This window comes from Zophobas morio, unplaced genomic scaffold (genome assembly GCF_036711695.1).
Source record: "Zophobas morio isolate AGI-343-1 ecotype UQ-CSIRO unplaced genomic scaffold, CSIRO_AGI_Zmor_V1 ptg000002l, whole genome shotgun sequence".
In the NCBI taxonomy this organism is placed as follows: Eukaryota; Metazoa; Arthropoda; class Insecta; order Coleoptera; family Tenebrionidae; genus Zophobas; species Zophobas morio.
In genome coordinates, this window is record NW_026972107.1 from 13,773,379 (window position 1) to 13,791,073 (window position 17,695).

The 17,695-nt window shown below is 31.2% G+C and overlaps 1 protein-coding gene across 1 annotated transcript in view; it reads left to right on the forward strand.

Moving 5' to 3' along the window:
- Positions 1–17,695, forward strand: part of LOC135128327 (visual system homeobox 2-like) — a 129,478-nt gene that overhangs the window by 17,293 nt on the left and 94,490 nt on the right. The window lies entirely within an intron of this gene.

Genomic DNA, 17,695 nt, shown 5'->3' on the forward strand with positions numbered 1-17,695 from the left:
ACAAGTGCTCACCTAGATTCTTTCAAATTGTTTCAAAAATAAGATAACAGAAATCTGCAAAATTCTTTCAAATAGTTTCAAAATTAAGACACAGGGGGGCCCCGAGATTATTTCAAATTCTCTCAAAAACTACAGACAAGGATTCCCCGAGATTATTTCAAATTATTTAAAAAATAAGACCGAGGTGGCCCCTGAGATTCTTTGAAATTCTTTTAAGAGCACAATCAGGAATATCTGAGATTCTTTTACTTTTTTCAAAAATAAGACTCCAGGGACCTTGGAGATTCTTTAAAATTATTTCAAAAATAAGATACCAAAGACCCTCCCTCTAGATTCTTTCAATTTTTTTCAAATTTAAGAAACCAGGAATCACCGAGATTCTTTTAAATTCTTTCAAAAGTAAAATATCAGGCGCTTCCCACTTTTTTCTCTTAGTTCTTTCAAAAACAGGATAAAAGGGGTTCCTGAAACTCTTTCAAATTCTCTCAAAAACTGGGTACAACTGGTCCTGAGATTCTTTTAATTTCATTCAAAATAAGATACCAGAAATCTCCGAGACTCTTTCAAACTATTTTAAAATTGAGACACCTTGAAATTCTTTTCTCTAAGACAGACGAGATCTACGGAATTTTTTTAAATTCTTTCAAAAACAAGACATTAGGAACTTCCGACACTCTTGTAACTTCCTTCAAAAATAAGATACCAAAGACACTCGAGATTCTTTCAAAATTTGTCAAAATTAAGAAACTAGGACTGACCGACATTCTTTCAAATTTTTTCAAAAACTAGGTCCTCTGATTTTTTTCAATTTCATTCAAAATAAGATACCAAAAATCTCCGAGACTCTTTAAAATTGTTTTGAAATTGAAACATCTTGACATTCTTTCAAAATAAGACAGACGGGGTCGATGGAATTCTTTTAAATTTTTTCAAAAACAAGACATTCGGAATTTCCGACATTCTTTTTTCAAAGATAAGATACCAAAAATTTAAAAATAAGAATAACTTGTCCCTGAAATTCTTTCAATTTCATTCAAAATAAGACACCAAAAACTCTTTCATTTTTTTTGTAATGAGACACCAGGGAACCTCCACATTCTTTCAAAATATTTTAAAAATAAGCCAGAGGAGGTCCATGACGTCCTTTTAAATTCCTTCAAAAACAAGACATTAGGAAACGCGAAATTCTTTTACTTCCTTTCAAAAATAAGACGCCAGAGGTCGCAGAGACTCTTTAAGATTCTTTCAAAAGTAAGATACCAGAGGCCTCCGAAATTCTTTCAATTTTTACTTTAATTTAGAAACCAGGAGCCTCTGAGATTCTTTTAAATCTTTCAAAAGTAAGACACCAGGAGCTCCCCACGTTAATTTCCAATTCTTTTAAAAACATGACACAAGGAGTTCTTGAGATTCTTGCAAATTCTCTTAAAAACAAGAGACCCAAGTTCCTGGGATTCTATTAATTTCAATATTCTTTCAAATTGTTTTAAAATTAAGACACTACCCCGAGATTGTAGATTATTTCTCTCAGAGAGCTTGTTATGACTACAGTTCTATTGTTTTGAACAGTTTTTTAAAGAAATTATTTATTAGATATATTTAGTTATATGTATCTAGCAAGAGAGCAATAAAAACACTATGAAAGATAGGTATGGATTTTTAGAACCTTCAGATTGACGGTAATCTAACAAGACGAAAATCCTATCAAAGACAAATATTCAAAATTATAAAGTCTCCTGGAAAGAGTTCAGTTATTAATTTTTCAATAAAACTTCAAATGTTGTTTAAAAAAAAATGGTTTCAAGGCTGCATTAACAAAAAAAATCCGAAAACAAAAATAAAGTCTCATTTACTCAAATCCTCCGAAAAATATTAAGACATTTTTTATTACCCTCAGCAGTAGTCACAATGAATTTTACACTAAGAGCAAAGCAAACCAAAAACGACCAAAACGCTGCCGTTAAATCACAACCATACAAATGTATTAAATATGACAGTATGTAACATAAATTCAGTCAAATTCGTTGTGGACTTTGGCTATGTAGACATTTGAACATTGCGGAATCTATATATGTAGAAAATTAAATTATATGGAAACAAAGGCAATGTAAAGGGGTTGCAGGTCGTCACACGGTTGGCAACAACAGAGAGGAAAGGGTTCGTTACGGTAGTAATTAACTGCGACTCGATAATTAATTAGTTCCAACGAGTGCCGTTCGGCGCCGCGTACGTTGTCAATGCAGTTTACTAAGGGTTAAATTCGACCACATTTACACATAATTCCAACACACCGATAGTCTTTACACGTTATTCCGAGACGAGAAAATGTTACAAGTTGAAATATTCGACTATAAGGGCGTTCTTCTGCTAAATTATGTGTTATGACCGGAAAATTTTTCTTCCAATTACTTTTTTCACACAAAGACGTTTCACTCTTTATGTAATTAGCGGCTTTCTGTTTTTCAGTGCGACCTTTGTTGCTGCACAGTTTTCAGGTAGGAAGTATAACTCAAACTAATTTAGAAAATCAAAGAGATACTCGTACGCATACATGTAGTTGTGTATTTTTTTAAGTGTAAACACACGAAGTGGTTTTCCATTACGAGAGTATGGCGAAGCAAAAATTATCTCTGGGTGGTGAAAACAAAATGTTCCAATTAGGTGTTTCGTTTCTTCTGCGTAATGAAGAAGTTGGTGGGAATTGAGCCATTTGAAATAAATGATGGCGCAAACTTAATTATGTCAAAAATGCGAAGAATTTCAGCTTCTTAATTAAATGCAGTTTTGCTTAAATATCCTCCTACTTTGCCGAGATGAATAAGTTTAATTAAATCCTTGTGTTTTATTGTGTCTCTAGACCACGTGACTTGCTTTTAAGAAACGTTTTTCCTCTGGAATTTCCTCCCACTCGGCGAATATTGGAAAGCCTCCTACATATGAAAATACTTAATCGGGGAAGTAAGCCTCTAATTTTTTTGAAAGGATGTTCCCGTTGGGCTTTATTTCTGAATAAAAGGGCACTCGGAATGTGGAGTGCAGGTCAGGTGTCCGATGTCATCCACACGACACCTACTCAATAGAATTGAACGGAACCGAGCAGTCTAAAGTGCCTGCTTATTGTGCCTCAATTTGTTGCTTGAATGTGAGCGAATCCATACCCTTTCAGGCTATAGGTGTGACACTCAAACCTACAGATGTTATCTATCTTCAGATTGAAGCGTGTATGCGGCGAGAATGGGAAATCTAATATAACACCGAGAATGTCTGAGGGCACAAATCTGCCACAATCATCCGTTACAACCATGCTGCTAAAATTGTACTGAATGTAAATTCGGCTATTTTGACTGTTGTTCTCGCAAGCCGTACACAGTTTTAGACACTAGTTGCCTCAACCGACCAACTCGAAAACTGTAGAAACTACAGGATCCTTCGTGCGGATTTGGACGTCGCCACCACGTCGGAATTATCAATGAACTAATTGTCAAATTTTATTCTCCACTGTACCCATCTACCATTTACAACCGCACTATTATTGAGGCTTCCGATTTTTTTTGTAATTTAAAATATACCGTTGCTCATAAAATCGACAGTCAGTTTTACACTATTAAGAAATGTGTATAATGGCGCCAAAGATACTGAATAATACAAGATTTATAATTTAATTTAATGGGTGAACACAAAATTTTCGGATTAGGGTAGGCTTTGGAAATTTTCTCCATTTCTTTGATTAAACCTTACGCACAAAATTCAAACTTGTGATTTAAATTCCTATTTCAAGATTAAATCGTGCTTTCTACTTTGATTTCAACATCTTTGATTTGTTGACATTGATTTTTATAAGGTTTAACGGTTTAATCAAAGAAATGTGAAATATTTCTATAGCCTACACTAACCTGAAAACTTCTTGATCTCCGTTACATTAAGGGCCGGCTTACAGTTGGTAAATTAAATATTTAGCTAATTCAAATTACTTAATAATAATTAAAGTAAACTGAATTTGATCTCATGATTGATTAATTAGGTAATTAATTAATGGAATGATTAACTGCTTCTGTAAGCTGATTTTTTCCATTTTACTCTCCAAATCAGTAAAATAATAATTTATTTACGATTTCTCATAGTTTCAGTTTTAAATGCAAAAAATGTGTTTCACTTATGTTTCTTCTTTTTGTGATTAATTATGACTAAAAATAACTTATTTTTCTGACGTGATATAAAAAAAAATCGAAGACTCAGAATTATTGCTCAAATATTTAAGTAAATTTATTATAAAACAATTTGAAATTACCGGTTTTTCTAAATATTCAAGTAGAATACTACATATGTACTTACATTTCACTATTAATTCACCTTTCACTTTTGTAGGCGTAACCACAGAAGAAGGTGTATAGGAGCCTATATACGGAGTGTTTACTAAACACGCTACAAAAGTGCAGGTGGTTACTCTTTGGATTATTAAAATTGTTGTCCTTGAATGATTTTCGAAAACACTTTGTTTCGAAGATACAAGGCGCAATAAAGTAAAACTGGAAATAGCCTTGATATTTTTGAAAAATCCTAACAACTATTAGCATAGTCATTTTCAGCAGTTTTTGCAAATTCAGAATCTTTGTATATGATTTGAATTAATAAAGTGGTCTTAAAGTAATCCAAAGAATAACCCCCTGAATTTCTGTCGCATGTTTAGTAAACACCCTGTTTAAATCGTATAAATCTATCATGAATAAAGAAAACTAAAATTTGTAATTCTTTAATAAATGAAAACATTAGAAAAATTAAAAGTTAGAAACTAAAGACTACCTACTTGTTTTCATCCTTGCTGGTTAATTTTGAACAAACCCATGACTAAAAATGGGGCAAATAGACACAATAATATGAGTGAAAAAAGTGACCCTTATTTGGCAATTATTTGGGCGTAAGTGTCAAACTAAACAAGAACTTTAGTGTTGCCAACATCATTATTAAAAAAAAATGGTCAAAGGTTATTTCGACAGAACTTCCCCCGCCCCTGAAGTACATACAACAAAACAAAGTCAGCTTTTTAGAAAAATTATACAATTTGATTATACTTAAATAGATGCAGCGTAATACTAATGATATCACAATTGTATTCCCAAATTTTCGGGAAAATGGAGTGAGCCGTTCCCGATTTCAGTAAAATAAACTGAATCATTAAATTATGAGTCACCCTGCATTAGAAATTTACAAATTTTTAATGCAATGATAGAATAGACTGATTATATTTTGCACATTTTGGGTATGATTTATTCGGCAAAATTTTGAGATGTCGTCATCAATTTTTTGAAGGGGATAAACAGATATATTTTGATTAAACATTTACCATGCTTACGATAAATCTAAAACGTGTGCAAGATTTCAAAGCATTCGGTTCTGCAGTTCCTGATTTAATCAATAAAATAAATTGACTCTCATTAATTTTTTGAGTCACTCTGTATAAGTAATTCTAAAAACTATTGCATATTTCGCAGAGGATTTATTCGGCAAAATTTTGAGATGACGTCATCAGCTTTTTGGGAGAACATAAACGAATAAATTTTGTTTGACGATTTACCATGATTACAACAACTTTAACATAACTATTTACAAGATTTCAGAGCATTCGGGTTTGCATTTGAATTTTTTTCCAAAAATTTGGGTGTCTAGGGTGAAAATTCGACACGGATTCGAACACCACAAATACAGGAATATTTTATTTTATGGAATTAAAAAAAACTACCGTCATAAATTTTTGAGATATTGTCACCCCATTGGTGGTAGAAATAATTAGGCAAATTTTATTTAACATTTAACCATCTACATATATGATATTCCTAATACACATACAAAATTTGACAACAATTGGTTTGGTAGTTTTGGAGATTACGTGCCTAATAAAAATGGATACAGACACCAGACAGATAGACAGACAGGCGGAAACGAGATACGACTTTTTTCGTACTCTGGAAGTCGTGACACGTCGAGAAAATATGAAAGTGGCAATTTATACTTTCTTAGCTTAGGTTCGGGACGTAATAAATTGCAGGGCCTACTACAATAGTTTTTTCGATCATATGGTATAAATCGAGTTGATTTAATTTCGACAGAAAGTAGCTAAATTATCTTCGGACGTCCCTTCAAATACCAAACTTGTACAGTTTTTCAACTATTTCTATTTTTATGACGCAATATATCTACAATTTTTTTTTAACTAGGACTATATATTTCTGTATTAATTGACTTATTCCTGGGTATTACCATTCATGTCTTTTTTTGAACGGTGTAAATAAAATAGAAAATAATTTTCAGATATTCATGTCTTAGTTTTTTCCAAACAAAACTCTTGTATTTTATTATTGAATCTTACTTAATTTTTTTATTCTCTTGCTTTTGATATGTTAATATATACTGGGTGAGTCACTAAGTGCGTTCCTCCATACTCATTAATTATTATTGAAAATAAAAAAAAGGTTAGCGACTAAAGTTGTACGGTAGCATACACTAAAATTATTTTCAACTATACAGAGTGTTCTGTTTTGAGGCGTAACATGCAACTAGTTTTTTTTTAATGGAACATTCTACAGGCTGATCAAAAATTAACGAATAAGGTCGATGGTAGGTTGTTAAGAGACCTTTGAAGAACTCGAAAAAATGGTTAAAAAAATTGCTGAACCAATTTTTTGAAAATACGGAGTAACCTATTCGGCGAAACTGAAATGTCGATATTGGAAGTGGAATGTCGTGGCAACGTTCCGTTGTATCGGAATTTTCAAAATAAACTATATTATCAAGCTTATAACGAGGCCAATTAGAGTATCTAAAAATATGTAAAATGTTCTATTAAAAAAAAAAACGCTATATCTCAAAAACCGAAAACTCTGCATAGAGTATAAACTACTAAAAAACTATATAAATTTGGTATTTAACCTTATTTTTTCTATCTCTAGCAATTACTGCAATATCGAAGACCGCCTCCTTATTGATACACTCTGTATATTAAAAAAAAACAAAAATTGACTATAGGAAGAACGTTTTGTATGAAAAATCTTAGATATGGATATGTATAAAAATCATAATCTTTTAAAAATTTTTGTAAACACTGTAGAGCAAAACTCAATTTCATTTTTACTGTAACACAGCAGATAATTTTGTTTATTTGTCGCCAGAATATTGAACACAAATTTCAAAAATTTATTGCGATTTTTTTACGAACATTTCCATTTCTAGAAAAGTGGAATAAGTTGGTAAAGTTGTATCGTAATTTCAAAAAGTAAATATAGGGTGTTCAATTGTATAATAAAAAAAAAACAAATTGCATATTGCATCCGAAAAGTACAATACGCTGTGCAGCTTAAAACAATTTTAGTAAATGTTGATCTAAGATGTCTTTCAGATTCTTTTCCACTTCGAGTAATTAATGAGATGTTCAAAAATCCACCCTTATTAATTCACACTGTATATATCAAACTGTAAATTTTGCTGTGAAAATTTTATTATATTTTAAACACTACAGCGTTATAAGCATGATGTTTTCTTTGTTAGGATTAATTACAACCGCAGACACAACGAAGAATAGTAAAATAATGATCCCGAAGAGGAATGATAATAATAAAAATAAAACAAAACAAAAGATGAGAATTGTTTTATATTAGTGAAAATAGTCACATCCTCCTCGTCTTCCGGACTTTGTTACACAGACAGTAGTTTTCATAATACTATTTAAGATATTTTTATGTTATAAAAGCTAAGTTTAATAGCAAGTTGAGTTTGATACAGTGTTACGCCATTTACTGTCACTTCGGTGTTATTCTATATTTTTTAAAATCAAACATTTACATTTTATTATAAAAGTGACTTACTTAATAATGCTAAATTTAAAAAATATGGATATTATATGACACTTTACCATTGTCATTTAATCTAACTTTTCCATATATCGATCTCTCCGTTAATAGGAGAAATACTGCATTTCAAACCAAAATTGTAACAACAAAAATCGATTTTTACAGCGATTGAAATCAAAGTTAGTATTTTGTGTACATGATAAAAGGATTATTTTTGTTTTAAGCAATTATTCCGTAACCACCTGTCATGACTTTTTTATCATAGCTTATAACAACTATTTTTGGGTTACAGCTCAGTGTAAAAAGGCTTCAGGTACCTACTAAACTTTTCAAATTTAATTAATCAATTAAAGTTAATTATTGTACTCTTTTTATGCTTAACAAGCATCAAATTTAATAAAAAGTCGAACACAAATGCCAGTCTTCTCAAGTAAATCTTGGAACGAAGATTGCAGCTTAATTAGTTTGAATGATCGGATTAGCTTTTATGTATCTTATTACGTAAGCGAACGAGATTTCCATACCTTTATTATACGCCACAAAGAAAGCAACAGCTATTTAATAATTGCTAGTGTTAACATAATCTCTATAGAATATTTAATAATAATCTTGTGAATAATGCATACACAGGAACTGACTAAACTGTGATGTTTATTAATACGTTACATTTATTTCATTCTCAGTTTATCAGATTCTAAAAGATAAAGTCAACTCGGAAATAAAGAAAAGTAGTCCACGTTTTTTTTTATCTAAAACTTTCGGGTTATCACATTTCCTCGTCTGAAAATTCGACGTGTGACCGGCAATCTCTTACTAAATATCGCCCCATAAAAATTTTGACTTGTGTTCAAGGTCCATAAAATCGTCGTTAAACGATATAGGATTACATTTATTCTGACATAAAGGACTGAATACGTCCTATTATCAAAAAAAATCTGAGCTCCCATACGCACACAAAGGAGCATCTCTTGTGGTCAAAACATTTTAAATCGATCCCGGAATGACGTTAAAGAATTTTCGTCCTTGTAGTTGGCAAACGGAAAGGCGAATTGCTTCGAGAAGCATTAGGTATGGTCCATTATACTTCAATGGTAGTTTAGACGTCTCAGGTTGTCTTGTATTGTAGACGGTTCGTTGTATGACAGCTACTTAACATCGGTGCGTACATGATTATAATAGTTGTGTGCGGAAGGAATGGCATATGTGGAGCACTGAACTTTGTTCCGGGTGTAATTCGAGAAGTTTATTGGATTTTCATAAAATGCTTCAGGTTTAAGGCTGTGTTTCCGACTGATGTCCCGAAAAGAAAAATTGTTGTGTTTGTTTTTAAATTATGGTTTGTCGATCTATAAGGAAACACTCACAATAATTAAGTTCTTTTCTACTAATTTCGGCCATGCCACTACTTACAGTTTTTCTTATCTTTCATCTACAGTGTTTGCCTTTGTGTTTGGCTGATTATTCGTCCACTTACGTGTAATGAGTTTTGAAAAATTATTAAATCTACTGATCTTTATCTGCAGACAACGACATAAATAATAATTTAATTGCTTATCAAACAAACATCTTGTAATTTTTTGTTTATGCACTAGACATACAGAAGTAATTATACTGAATTTTAATAACTTGTTCGTAATTTCGTTTCTATACAACCAAAAATACATTTACTTACATGTAAAGGAAACTCTGTGAAATTGGCATACCATTTTCTTAGTGTAGATACAGATCCAACTGAACTTAAAACGTAAGCATACCTTTCCATTTTGTACTACTACTACTACTACTAAAGTGGACACATTGTGATTTAGTTTCCTGCAATTTTTACTGAATTTGGATCAAAACGAGAAAATTCCTCCTAGCACAAAAAAGACAAGCAAAAAATTGATTTCATGTTACATTTACCTACCTAAGTTGTAATATAAGTGCATTGGAATATTACAAAACTTAAATAGAAAAGAAACCTGGTATTAGGAAAGAATTATTAACAGTGCATATCAGTATTTACAAAATTACTTGGAAAATTACTGGCGTTGGTAAATTTTGTAATCTCTAATTATCTATCTATCAGCAAATATTTAGAACTTACAAAGTATAATCTTTTTGTCAAAATAATTACTTGGCTACGACGTTTTAGTGTTAAAAGTCTGCCTTATGTTTTACTAATATTTAATTACCATTCTCAAGCTTCAGCAGTGTGTTTAACACGTTAAGCGCCAAAGCAGACACCGGTGTCTGACCACTGCTTTCCATAGGGGGCCAGAGCGGTCACCAGTGTCTGTTCCATATTTCCTACTCTAGGGCCACACAGACAAATAACTAGGCATTATAGAGCGAATATGTGTCTGCCATGGCATGTGCACATTTGATGCCACAGTTAGGTTGGTGGTTGCATAACTCAGATTAATTTTACAGATTGTGTCCGCCATATGTGTCTGCTGTGGCCTCCTTTTTTGTCTGATTTTTTTGATATGTTACTGGGCCACGGCGGACACATATATTTGCATAACAATGAAACTAAGTGTCCGCCGTAAAAAAAGTGTCCGCTATTGTGACCGCTGTGGCCTCTTCATAGCTTAGAATAGTGTCTGCTCTATTAGTCTGCTCTGGCCCTGTCATGTAAAAAATGCATAAAATATAATGCAGGGCCACAGCAGACACTGGTGTCTGTTTTAGTTTTTTTGAAAAATATGGTACAAAATTTTCGAATTTCAAGAAATAACCTATGTAACTATATATAAAACTTTATGTAGAATACGTACCTGCCAATGGCCCTATGACGGTAACTGCATGATTTTGGCTTGGCGCTTAACGTGTTAAATTGTTTTTCAACCAGTAGTCAACGCGGAAACCAATGTCAGCAATCGGTTTCTATTGCAGCTAACCATATTATTACTAACTGTAATAATCTTTTTAAACGTACAATTAATACAACTCTTTAATTAAGGAAAATATTGTTCATACGTATTAAAAAGTGAGTTATTATTGTTTGGCGAACATGCTCGTAAAATTTCGAAAATTATATTTGGTACATCCTGTACTGCGCTATAGAAAAATGAACAAAAATTCCCCTTTATTGTTATATTATTTGTTATTTTAAACACGTGGTTCGTTTTATTGATGCGAAAACGAATTACCAAAATTATAGCAGGTATTCATTTTGTACGCAATTTGTTGATATTATTACTATTAATCATTAGAAAATGAGTAGCTGCAAAAATAAAATTATGGAAAGTTAAGCTTTTAGAAACCAATTGACTAGGAGTATTTTTACTTCCCGAGAGTAAGATGCAGTAAGGTCTATCCGTCGAAAAGCTACTTTCATATTATCTAGACGGTTCATGATGTATAGAGAATGAAAAAATGGGTCCCTGTTTCCGTTTGCCGCTTTTCTGTCGAAACTATTGGATTAAATGTTGTCAAAATTTATAGCCATTTAGGAATATCATGGATATGGTAAAATGTGGTCTGCCCAAACTGCGGTACATTTGGAATTTCGACCGAACTGTGGTAAAATTCCTATTTGGGAGTTAAGCTGTGTCGCTTTAATCAGACACCTAAACGATGGACAAAATTATTTAATACTCAGAATGTTGAATCACGAAGTTATTGCAAATGTAATAACGTGTATGGTATGTCTGTTTCGAATTTGCTGTCAATAATTTCACTTTGTTTACTTTTCAATCCTGTTATGTATCTACGTTAATTGAAAAATGAAAAAGGATCTGATTTTTCTCAAGATTGAAATTTATAATTCTAAAAATGAGGTTTCTTTTCTTTTCCGAACTTATTCAATTTCTTTAAGAATAGTATAAAATTTTGCATTGAAAATGCTATTTAAATTTTATAAAATAACATACTTCTGTACTTGTAGTATATTAATTCGTCTTGATTTTTTACCCTAGGGATCCAGATAACAACATTTTATACTAATATAAAAGGAATGCTCAGCAACCGCTCATTAGGTCAGTTGATCGATCTCTTTAGAGGCAACTTTTTTCTTACACTGTGACTTGTATTATTTATATATAACTATATATTTTTTAAAGTGGATTTGTTTTATTGTATATCAGAGGCGAGGAAAGTTCTGTTTAATAATAGGAGACTATTTTTCTGAGGTACATCATAAAGAAATACTTCGAACCATGTTTATTTTAATTAAACCATAATTAGCTGGCATTATGCTTCTGCTACTTAGTAAATAGGTATACGATAATTTTTATAAGGAAAATGCCGACCATTTATAGCTCAAACACATTAAATAAATTCGTCGAAATTACTTTACCTGATAATTTAATTATATGATTAATTTAACCCAAAAAATATAACAGATTTCAATCTATCACTACTAAAAAAAATTGGTCGGAAGTTGTTTCGACAGAACTTCCTTCGCTCCTGAAGTACAGTGAAGTATATCCAGCATTTTCGAGTTGAATTTTTTCTTTACGCATTTTTGTGATGACGTCATCAACATTTTTACAAGGTCAACTTGAAGTGGTGCAGTATACTACTAAAAATAACGGTATTGTATTCCCAAAATTTTCTGAGAAAATGGAGTGAACCTCAATCCTCAAATGACCAACTCCCCAAAATCTTCAAAACATCGAATCTTCAAAAGCTTCAAATCACCAAATTCAAAAAATCCTCAAAGTCCTTGAATTCTCTGAATCCTCAAAATATGAAGTACTTAAATAATCAAAATCCTCAAATCCTAAAAATCCTCAAATTTTCAAAATCCCCAACATACTGAATCCTCAAAATCTTCAAATCCTCAAATCACCAAATTCAAAAAAACTCTTCGAAATATTCAAATGATCAAATCCTCAAAATCCTCACATTATTAAATTCTCAAATCATCAAAATCCTCGAGTCCAAAAAATCCGCAAATACACAAAATTCTCAAGGCACCAAATCCTCAAAATCCTCAAATCTTTAAAATTCTCAAGACACCAAAACCTCAAATAATCAAAATTTTCAAATTCTCAAAATCCTCAAGGCACTAAATCCTCAAAACCATCAAATCATCAAATTAAAAACAAAACTCCTCAAAATCTTCAAATCCTCAAATCCTCAAAATCCTCACATTTCCAAATTCTCAAATCATCAAAATCCGCAAGTTCTAAAATTCGTCAAATACTCAAAATTCTCAAATCTTCCAAATCCTCGAATTACTAAATCCTCAAAAGTTCATATGACCAAATCCCCAAAATCCTCAAAACACCTAATCTTCAAAAGCTTCAAACAACCAAATTCAAAAAATCCTCAAAGTTCTCAAATTCTCAGAATTTACAAAATACCAAGTACTGAAATCATCAAAATCCTCAAATTCTAAAAATCCCCAAATTCTCAAAATCCTCAAGACACTAAATCCTCAAAATCTTCCAATCGTCAAATCCTCAAAAACATCAAATCACCAAATTCAAAAAATCACTTCGAAATATTCAAATGCTCAAATCCTCAAAATCCTAAAGTTCTAAAATTCCTCAAATACTTAATCAAAATTCTCAAGTTCTCCAAATTCTCAACACATCAAATCCTTAAAATCATCAAATCGTCAAAATTATTATCTCAAATTACGAAATTCAGCAAACCCTCAAGATTTTCAAATCCTCAAAATCTTCGAAATCTTCAATTCCCTAAAGCACCAAATTTGTAAAATCCACAAATCAAATTCAAAAAAGTCATCAAGAACCTCTAATCTTCAAAATCCTCAAATCATCAAATCCTCAAAACCCAAAATCTTCAAAAGCTTTAAATCACCAATTTTAAAAAAATCCTCAAAGTGCCCAAACTCTCAGAATCTTCAAAATATCAAATAAAAAAATCATCAAAATTCTCTAATACTGGAAATCCTCAAATCTTCAAGACACTAAATCCTCAAAATCATCAAATCCTAAAAATGCTCAAATTCTCAAAATCCCCAAGACACTGATTTCTCAAAATCTTCAAATCCTCAAATCCTCAAAATCCTCAAATCACCAAATTCAAAAAAACTCTTCGAAATATTCAAATGCTCAAATTCTGAAAATCCTCACATTATCAAATTCTCAAATCATCAAAATCCTCGAGTTTTAAAAATCCTCAAATACACAAAATTCTCAAGGGACCAAATCCTCAAATAATCAAAATTTTCAAATTCTCAAAATCCTCAAGACACTGAATCCTCAAAATCATCAAATCATCAAATTCAAAAAAAATTCCTCAAAATTTTCAAATCCTCAAATCCTCAAATTCTCAAAATCCTCACATTTCCAAATTCTCAAATCATCAAAATCCTCAAATTCTAAAAGTCTTCAAATACTCAAAGTTCTCAAAACTTCTAAATCACTAAATCATTAAATCCTCAAAATCCTCAAATCACCAAATTCAAAAAATCCTCAAAATTCTAAAATTCTCAAAATGCTCAAGAGGACCTTGCAATCTTTGAAATCCTCAAATCTTCAAATGACCAAACTCCCAAAATCCTCAAAACACCGAATTTTCAAAAGCTTCAAACTACCAAATTTAAAAAATCCTCAAAATGCTCAAATTTAAAAAATCCTCAAAATGCTCAAATTCTCAGAATCCTCAAAATATCAAATAGAAAAATCATCAAAACTCTCTAATCCTCGAAATCCTCAAATCTTCAAGACACTAAATCCTCAAAATCATCAAAACCTCAAAATCATCAAATCCTCAAAATCATCAAATCCTCAAAATCCTAATTCTCAAAATTATTAAGACACCACCAAATGCTCAAGATCGACTGATTTATTAATTTTTTTGAGTCACCCTGTATAAGCAAATCTAAAAAATCTGAATGCAGTGATGAATTACAAGTATAGACCGATCATATTTTGCAATTTTAGATAGAATTTATTCGGTACAATTTTGAGGTGACGTCATCAACTTTTTGGAGGGAATAAGTAAATATATTTTGAATAAACATTTTTCAAGATTATGATAACTTTAAAACATCTCCAAAATTTCAAAGCATTCGGTTTTTTTTCCAAAAAGGTGGACGTTTCCGATAAAAAATCAATACGGAGTCATAAACTACATGTGTAGGACTATGTTATTTCATACAATTTAAAACCCATTTACTATGTGCAATTTTGAAGTGACGTCATCATTATTGGTAGGGATGATTAGACAAATTTTGATTAGCGTTTTACCAACCACATGTTATTCCTAATATAAAACAAAATTTGACAACAAACGGCCCAACTGTGTCGGGAATAAAACATTATTATACCTTGCAAATGTTCTTGCGAAAATTTGAGCGCTTAGTGAAAAAACTGAAAGTGGATTCGTACACTACAAGTAGGTATATGAGTATATTTTTGTGTAACATTCAAATCATTTTAGAATACAATTCATTGAAAGGACGTCATCAAATTGTTGGTGGGGATGATTATCCAAATTTTAATTAGCATTTAACCATCTACATGATATTTCTAATATACATACAAAATTTAACAACAATCGGCCTAGCAGTTTCGGAGATTACGTGTCTAATAAAAGTGGATACAGACAGACAGACAGATGGAAACGGGATACTACTTTTTTCATACTACAGAAGTCATAAAACGTCGAGAAAACATAAAATTGGCCATTCGTCCAGTGGACTCGATTACTATACTTCTTTACGCTCGGGAAATAAAAAAGGTATAAAGTCATTTAATCAGGACATCCCTCGCACCTGAAGATAAATATTCAAATAAATTCAATGTCGTTATGCATGTAACCCAAATATCAGCTACGGGCACAAAAAGTTTTGTAAAGTAATTATGATAAAAATCAAGGCAGACTCATCAACCACAAATATAGGTGTAGGTATGTTATGTTATAAAATGTAAACATTACTTACTACGAAAAAGAACGACTCACTCCATTTTCTCGAAGTTTTGGGAATGCAGTACTGATATTTTTGGTATTGTACTGCATCTAACCAAATTGACATACGTGTCCTTGCAAAAATGTTGATGACATCATTGTTTTCACTTATAGGAGTTATTATAAAATATAAAATTCGCAAAATCAAATTTTATAAGATTTCAAAAGAGCTAGTATGTTTTATTGTACCTACTTCAGGGGCGAGGGAGTAATAATGAGTGAAAGGAAAAAATAGATAATAAAATTGCCTCTATTAACTTATTAACTCTTAAAAAAAATTATCTTAGTTATTTTATTTATGAAATAAGAATTTTAAGATAGAAAAATGTGTTAAAATTTAAACCCTAGAGCAGATATTAATGTGTGGAAACAAAAATTTATTTTACATATAGTTGTGAACAAAATCAAACACTGAATAAAACGGTTTAGCAACAAATAATCATATATAATTTAAATATTCTTGAGAAAAAATTTGAAAGAAACGTAATTTTTTTGTGCACGAAAAATCGAAAAGAAAAAATTGTATGAACATACATACACACGTAAGGAAAAGAGTGCATAAAAAAAATAAAATAAAATACTTACAAAATAAGTAACAAAAAGACGTTAAAAAAATTTCATAAAACAAAAATAAGACAAAATAGTCTTTATAAAAGATAAAAAAATGTGAAAAAAAAAACAACACCCAATTTAAAATTAATGCAAAATTCTAACCTTTAGGCTTCATCTTCTGCCACAATTGAGCGAATCCCCTCATCTTCATGTACGAACCCACTGCAACAAAAAACACATGGAATTTTTGTGTACCAAAAAAAAATACCATCAACTTCATACATACTAATTCTTAATAATGGTGCAATTCAACACTACATACGTTTAATGAGTAGATAAGATTAAAAAAATATTAATCAGAAATGGAAAATCGATATTTTTACTCCATAAACTGAGATATGTCCAGAAAACAAGAAATGAAAGTTTAGTAAAAATAACCCGGCTACACTACGTTAAAAATATTCTAAAGTTAATTTAACCGAAACTTCAATAAACACTTCCCAATAAACTCAAACATAGAAGATCACCGTTTTCAAATAAACTGATTGTCTGAAACGTTTTCGTGAACTTCTTTTAGTTGTATAGTTAATATTTCAATTACAAAAATATTTCAAAATTCTGAAATTTAAGAAAAACCTATTAGAAAGGCCAGTTTTAAAGAATAAATATCTGACGAGATATTAACGGTTGAGTTCTTGTTGAAACAAACATTGTAACGATTTATACAATACAGCTACTTCTCCCTTAGTATCCGTATTTTTATATCAATTGAGAATAAAAGAACTGAAGAAATAATAAATAATAGCAACACTTACCCTTTAAATCCTGATTTCCTTTCCTTCCGCGCTGATTCTTGCAGACTCCTTCCTCTAGGGCACATCACAACACTCACCTTTCACTTTAAGACCGAAACCAAATTATTTTTAACAAAAATAAACCATTTAAACAAACTAATTAACAACCACACACGCCCTGAACAAAGCCAAAACCGACTGCGACTGAGCTCCTTTGCGTAACCGAAAAATGAACAAAAAATTCTCGCCGATACCTTTCTTATCAGGCATTTTTTGCAGAGTTTTTATTCATCGACGCATCGCACACTAAATAAGTCTTAATGAAAATACTGCAACATTATTCATTAACAGAATATAATTTTCGTACTGTGTAGATTATTAAAAAATTACGAATGTTGCATACAATTCGCCAAAAACAAATTAGAAAAATTGATTTAAATATGTCTTTCGAAATTATTTTATTTTTCGGCAGTTAATGACACAACATAGAATTTAATTTTTTTCGGCATTTCTGCCAAAATACTCATGTAAAATAAATTCATACAGGGTGTTTCAACGGTCAAAGGGTGGAAAATTAAACATTCGCTGCAGACTGTTCTTCAAAGCAGTCTAATAAAATCTGAATGCTGTCTCAAA